The sequence below is a fragment of the Mus caroli genome, chromosome 15 (genome assembly GCF_900094665.2).
Source record: "Mus caroli chromosome 15, CAROLI_EIJ_v1.1, whole genome shotgun sequence".
In the NCBI taxonomy this organism is placed as follows: Eukaryota; Metazoa; Chordata; class Mammalia; order Rodentia; family Muridae; genus Mus; species Mus caroli.
The window spans coordinates 52,495,702-52,502,197 of NC_034584.1; the positions used below are offsets into that span (position 1 = coordinate 52,495,702).

A 6,496-nucleotide genomic window follows, 5' to 3' on the forward strand; every position below is an offset into this window, starting at 1 on the left:
ATGGATGGATGGATGGATGATGGATGGATGGATGGATGATGGATGGATGGATGATGGATGGATGGATGGATGGATGATGGATGGATGGATGGATGGATGGATGATGGATGGATGGATGATGGATGGATGATGGATGGATGGATGGATGATGGATGGATGGATGGATGGATGATGGATGGATGGATGATGGATGGATAATGTATGGATGATGGGTGGATGATGGGTGGATGGATGGATGGATGGATGGATGATGAGTGGATGGATGGATGATGGATGGATGGATAATGGATGGATGATGGATGGATGGATGGATGATGGATGGATGGATGGATGGAAGTGACATGAGGGAGGACCCTTTGTTTCCTTAGCTAGCAACTTTTGATGTTTGCAATATATTCCATATCCTATCCTAACTGATTCATCATGTAACCTTGGGCAAAGAACTTTAATCTGATACTTGGCTGTTTCTCCTCTTACCAAATGGCTACCTTGATCCATGCAGTTGGTTTTCAGAATGGCATTGGGTGACTGGCAAGGAGCTTATCCCATGTTGTGTGTCTTAGGATTCTATTGCTGTGAAGAGACACCATGACCATGGCAACTCTTATAAATGGAAATATTTCATTGGAGCTGGCTTCAGTTTAGAGGTTTAGTCCCTTATCATCATGGTGGAAGCATGGAGGTGTGCAGACAGATGTGGTGCTGGAGAAGGAGCAGAGGGTTCTACATCTGGATCATCCAAAGGCAGCAGGAAGAAAGTGAGACACTGGGCCTGGCTTGAGCATGGGAAACCTCAAAGCTCACCGCATGATACACTTTCTCCAACAAGGTCACATCTTCTAATAGTGCCACTCTCTGTTGACAAAGGATTCAAATATGAGTCTATGGGGACCATTCTTATTCAGACTACCGCAATGGAGATAAGTAGAAAGAATGCATTTGTATGTGCAAAAGCATTGTTCCGTACAACAATAGAGGTGTTTGTGTTATACATTAATGTGTGTCCCTGAGTCATAGTTGACATCAGGTTGACAGCAAGGATGTGGAAGGGAACCCTTCTCACTGTTCATCTGTTTCTTGGAGAGCTGTTTGGTGAGGTGGATGTGCCTAGAGTGTATGGTTCTGAACCTTATACAGCCAGGACCTGTTTGCGAGCCCTGACCTCAGTTTACCTGTGCTGTCTAATGTCCAGGTCGCCTCATTTCACTTTCCGTCACTGAGGCTTTCTGTGTCTGTTGATATGGAGAATTTGGGGGATTGATGTTATGACTCTATCTGGATTCATCTACAAAGAGTAGAGGCAAACCTAGCTAACCCAAGTAGCAAAAACGGAGGACAGCATAGTCTCCAAAGCATTGTAAAGGTCACTGAGACCACAGGAAGGGAGAGCCGAACTTGGAGGCCACATGGTCAAGGGCTCATTCTGAATTATGCTACAGTTCTTCCACACTTCAAACTGACTTGCTGGCTCTGTCGGTGTCACTGCTTGGGTTCATCACTATTTGTACTTTTATCACCAGCCTTGGATCATGCGGTTCCCTGCTTCTCCTGTCCAAGCAGCAAGCCAGCCCAAGCAATATCATTCTTTGAAGAGCTTTCTTAAGAAAACAGAATGTAGATGGTGACTTGGGGCTTTGGGTGGCTAACAGACAGTGTCTTTCAGTGTGAGCTATGATGTCCCCATATGGAAGTGGACATAATATTGAGGCTCATGAAAAATGAGAAGTGACGCTGCTTTTGTTTTTGCTTTAGTGCCAATCTAAAAATTTATATCCAGCTGCCTTTGTTTTACAACCATCTCTAGGAACATAACTTCAGCGGTAAGCCTGCTGACATCAACTACGGCTCTTTTCATTTGAGAGTGCAATTGGGCTGGGAACAGAAGCCCAGTGAACTCAGGATGATGTATCCTCGGGTGGCTGCAGGTCACCTGGGCTCCATCCAGTCTCTGCAGGAAGTGTCTGTGGAATCTGCTCATGATAAATGGGGCGGCCGGGGGGGGGGGGGGGGGGGAGCAAACTGTATGCAAAACCGAATGACCCTGAATGGCAGGCAGGGCCCCCTCTGGAGCGAGCAGCAGTGCATTCCCTGCACAGCACCATTGCCTGGCACAGGAAATGAATGCTGCTGAAGAGGATTTTATGGTTTTACAGAGCTGCTAGTATCCATTTAATATGTTGGTTTAAAAACTGTCGGAGGATTGTCGGCACGAGGATTCCATGTCCATGTGTTTCAGGAACACCATCGTAAGACAAACATTAAGTAAATCGCATAAGAGCAAAAATTTTAAAAACCCATCTATATTAACATCAAGAATCTCAGCGTCTTCTCCATTGAGAAGGGATACGGACACAGCTTGAGTGTGCCAAGCTGTGAGCTCACGGAAGCTTGAGGTGGGAGTAGGAGGGACAGCTTAGAGGAGGGAAGAGCACACGGAAGACCTATGATGAGACAGCACTGTGAGGAAGCGGGTCACCGCTGCAGGTACAGCCTTGGCTTCAGTTGAAAACACCACACGTTCAATGAGACGTTATTATGGAATGTAAGCACAAATCCTGCCTGGCACATAGTAGATGTTTCACACTCACACGGGTGAATGAATGGATGCCTTCAGGAAGTTGGTGAGGAGTACTATTGGACCTGTTTGACTTCACAAAGCCACTGACCAGTGAGGACTTGGTGACATTGGAACAATTACTAAGGTGACAAAATGAGAGAGTAAATGAATATGATTTGGATACAAAAAGTTCTAAGTAGCCGTGGGTGCTGGGGTGAAGGTAGTGGATACAGTGTGTGTATTAGTCTATTAGTGTTGTCATAACAAAAAAGCCCAGACTTCATAGCCTAAACAACATGGTGATGAGGCTGGCTCTCTTCCTGGCTTATAGAGGGCTATGCTATTACTACATCTGCACAGGACTGTTGAGATAGACATAGAGATAGATAGATAGATAGATAGATAGATAGATAGATAGAGGATAGATAGATAGATAGATAGAGGATAGATAGATAGAGGATAGATAGATAGATAGAGGATAGATAGATAGATAGATAGATAGATAGATAGATAGATAGATAAATAGAGGATAGATAGATAGAGGATAGATAGAGGATAGATAGATAGATAGAGGATAGATAGATAGGCAATATAGGTAAATAGGTATATTAGATGATTGATAAATGATAGATAAATGAAAGTTAGATAATAAATAAATGGGTGATAGATCATAGATAGGTAGATAGATGTATTATAGATGATAGATAGTAATAGGTGATAGAAAGATAGTAGATGACAGATAAAGAGAAAAGATAGATAATGGATGGATGGTATCCAGACAGATAGACATGATAGATGATCTAGATAGATATATGATGGATGTATAGATGATAGATAGATAATGATGGGTAGATGATAGATAATCTGTCTATCATAGATATATGATACATATATGACAGATGAGAATCTGCTTCCTCCTCTTCTAAGGATACCCGTCCTATAGGGACATCACCCCATCACTTTGGTCTAACTGTGATTATCCACCTCCCCAAAAGCTGTGACTCCAAATAGTCACTTTGACCATCAGGACTACGTTATGGGAGGTATCTCCCTTTACTGGGTGCTTTGCCACATTTCATTAGAAAACCAGATTCTTTTCTATATTTCCCATTCCCAAATGCTAGCAGTAGTAGCTTTGGGTGCTTATGTGTCAACCTCTAGTCAGTACAAAGGGCAGCAGGTTTGGTTTTTGTTTGTTTGTTTGTTTTGTTTTGTTTTGTTTTTAGAACCACATTATATCCTAGTAAATTGAGCAAAATGAGCAGAATTAACAAAAAAACCCCAAATATCTTTTGGGATTATAAAAGTAATTGCAGATAACTTGAAAGACACAGAAGCATAAAGCTGCCAAGGGAAAGCCCCCTTCAGTCCAGAACCTGGAGCCCATCCCTGTGTGTTGTGTGTTAATGGAGCCGTGTGTCTGTTGTCTGCAGCAGCCTCTAGGGGGCCTCTGAGTCCTATCCTAGTTCCAGTCTCTAGCCCTGGACAGCAATCCTGCAAAGCCTGCGGTTTCCTCACTTCAACAAAGGCTTTGCAGAAACCATTAATCAGCTGGGTGTGCAGAACTTTTCCGAGAGAAGAGAGGAGTAACATGAAAGCCGGGTGCTTTGAGGTTGCAGCCAAAGGAGGCTTACCCTTTGGTACCATTGAAAAATGTCTCCATCTTTAGTTCTCGCAGTGACAGAATGCATGAAATCACCTTGGACACTGTCCCGTTCAATGTCTTGCAGGCTTTCTGCAGTAAACAGTAGCCTGTCTGCTTGACAATGTAACACCCATCAGCTGCTTCCTTATATAAACGAAGCTTAAAATGAAAACAAGAAAGAGATTTCTTTTTTAGCTATGTAAATCAGAATGTTCCCGAACCTAAAATTACAGCCACTTTCTAGCTAGAATTAACAACACCAGGCACCAACCCATCAGTCAATCAGGGTGCCAGTCAGTCTTGAGTAGAAGACATTGCTTTTGAAGTGGGGAGGGCTAGCAATGGGACAATTAACCCTCCAGTGTGTGGCAGCCTCTGTGCATTCATTTGGTCCCAAACCCCCATCATCAGCTGGAGGCTCAGAAAACCTGGCAGAGCTTGCAGAACGTTCACTATCTCAGGTCCAACTGAGCAGCCATCCTCCATTACACATTTATGCAGTGCCTTCGTGGAAACACATTCAGCACAACTGGCCGTTTAGGAAGCGCAAATGAAACCCACCAGGCTGCTTAAAGCACTTGATACATTATTATCTCTGCCTAGCTCTACCATGCTAAGGCAGAGACGCTTGGTTTCAAACATTTTTCCCTCTAGCGTTTGCTAAAAGATTATACAAACTAAACGGACAAGTATTTATTTTTTAAACTAAAGACAACTAAAGACAAGTATTTATTTTTTAAAGGTTGTGTTGCTTTCTGCCACAATGCCAACTGATGTGCTAGAAGTGACCAAGAAATTCATGAGAGATCCAATTCGAATCCTGGTGAAGAAGGAAGAATTGACCCTTGAAGGAATTAAACAATTTTATATTAATGTTGACCGAGAGGAGTGGAAGCTGGACACTCTTTGTGACTTGTATGAGACTTTGACTATCACACAAGCAGTTATTTTTCTCAATACAAGGCGCAAGGTGGACTGGCTCACGGAGAAAATGCATGCCAGGGACTTCACAGTTTCTGCTCTGCATGGTGACATGGACCAGAAGGAAAGAGATGTCATCATGAGGGAATTCCGATCAGGGTCAAGCCGTGTTCTGATCACTACTGACTTGTTGGCTCGTGGGATTGACGTGCAACAAGTGTCCTTGGTTATAAACTACGATCTACCTACCAATCGTGAAAACTATATTCACAGGAGTCGATAGCGGCAGTTGATGACAAGATGGCACTCAGAAACGGCGTTGACGTAATTTAGGACGTGGAATCATAAGCGAAACAGCACACTGTTTGAATAAAGAGCGAGTCGAATTGGCAGAGGGGGTCGATTTGGGAGGAAAGGTGTGGCTATAAACTTTGTTACTGAAGAAGACAAGAGGATTCTTCGTGACATTGAGACTTTCTACAATACTACAGTGGAGGAAATGCCCATGAATGTGGCTGACCTAATTTAATTCCTGGGATGAGATAGTTTTGAATGCAGTGCTCGCTGTTGCTGAATAGGCGATCACAACGTGCATTGTGCTTCTTTGAGAATATTTGAATCTTGTCTCAATGCTCATAACGGATCACAAATACAGATTCTGATAGCAAAGCGACTTTAGTCCTGAGCTCTTGTGAGGAAAGGCATTGGCTTTATCCTCTTTAGAGTTAGACTGTTGGGGGTGGGTATAAAGATGGGGTCTGTAAAATCTTTTTTTCTTAGAAATTCATTTACTAGTTATGTAGAAATGGTTGTATTAGATGTTNTCTATCATTTAATAATATACTTGTGGACTAAAAGATATAAGTGCTGTATAAAATCAGCCAATTATGTTAAACTAGCATATCTGCCTTTATTGTGTTTGTCATTAGCCTGACTAGAAAGGCCTTTAAAGTGATTTCTTTTTTTAGAGAAAATTTGAATGCATTTTGTTGGTATTGTATTTATTNAATAAAGTATTTAATTAGTGCTAAGTGTGAACTGGACCCTGTTGCTAAGCCTCAGCAAGCAATCATCCTAGGTAGGGTTAACCCCCAGTAAAATTGCCATATTGCACATGTCTTAATGAAGTTTGAATGATAAATAAAATTGTATATTCACTTAAAAAAAAAAAAAGAAACCCACCAGGAAAGGGCACTACAGACATTTTAGAACACTCACACAAAAAATTAGCGACAACGCTAAATGCTGGAAAGGACGAAAAACAACCATTCCAATGTTACTGGTAGAAATTTAGGACAGCCACTTTGGAAAGGTGAGTTTGCCAAAACTAAAGACACGGTTAACATGTGACCCAGCACTGGCAGCCCTGGGCC

The 6,496-nt window shown here is 42.4% G+C and overlaps 1 pseudogene; it reads left to right on the top strand.

Annotated features, from left to right (window-relative positions):
• Positions 1-4,914: 4,914 nt before the first annotated feature.
• LOC110310659 lies at positions 4,915-5,980 on the top strand (annotated as a pseudogene).
• The last annotated feature ends 516 nt before the right edge of the window (positions 5,981-6,496 follow it).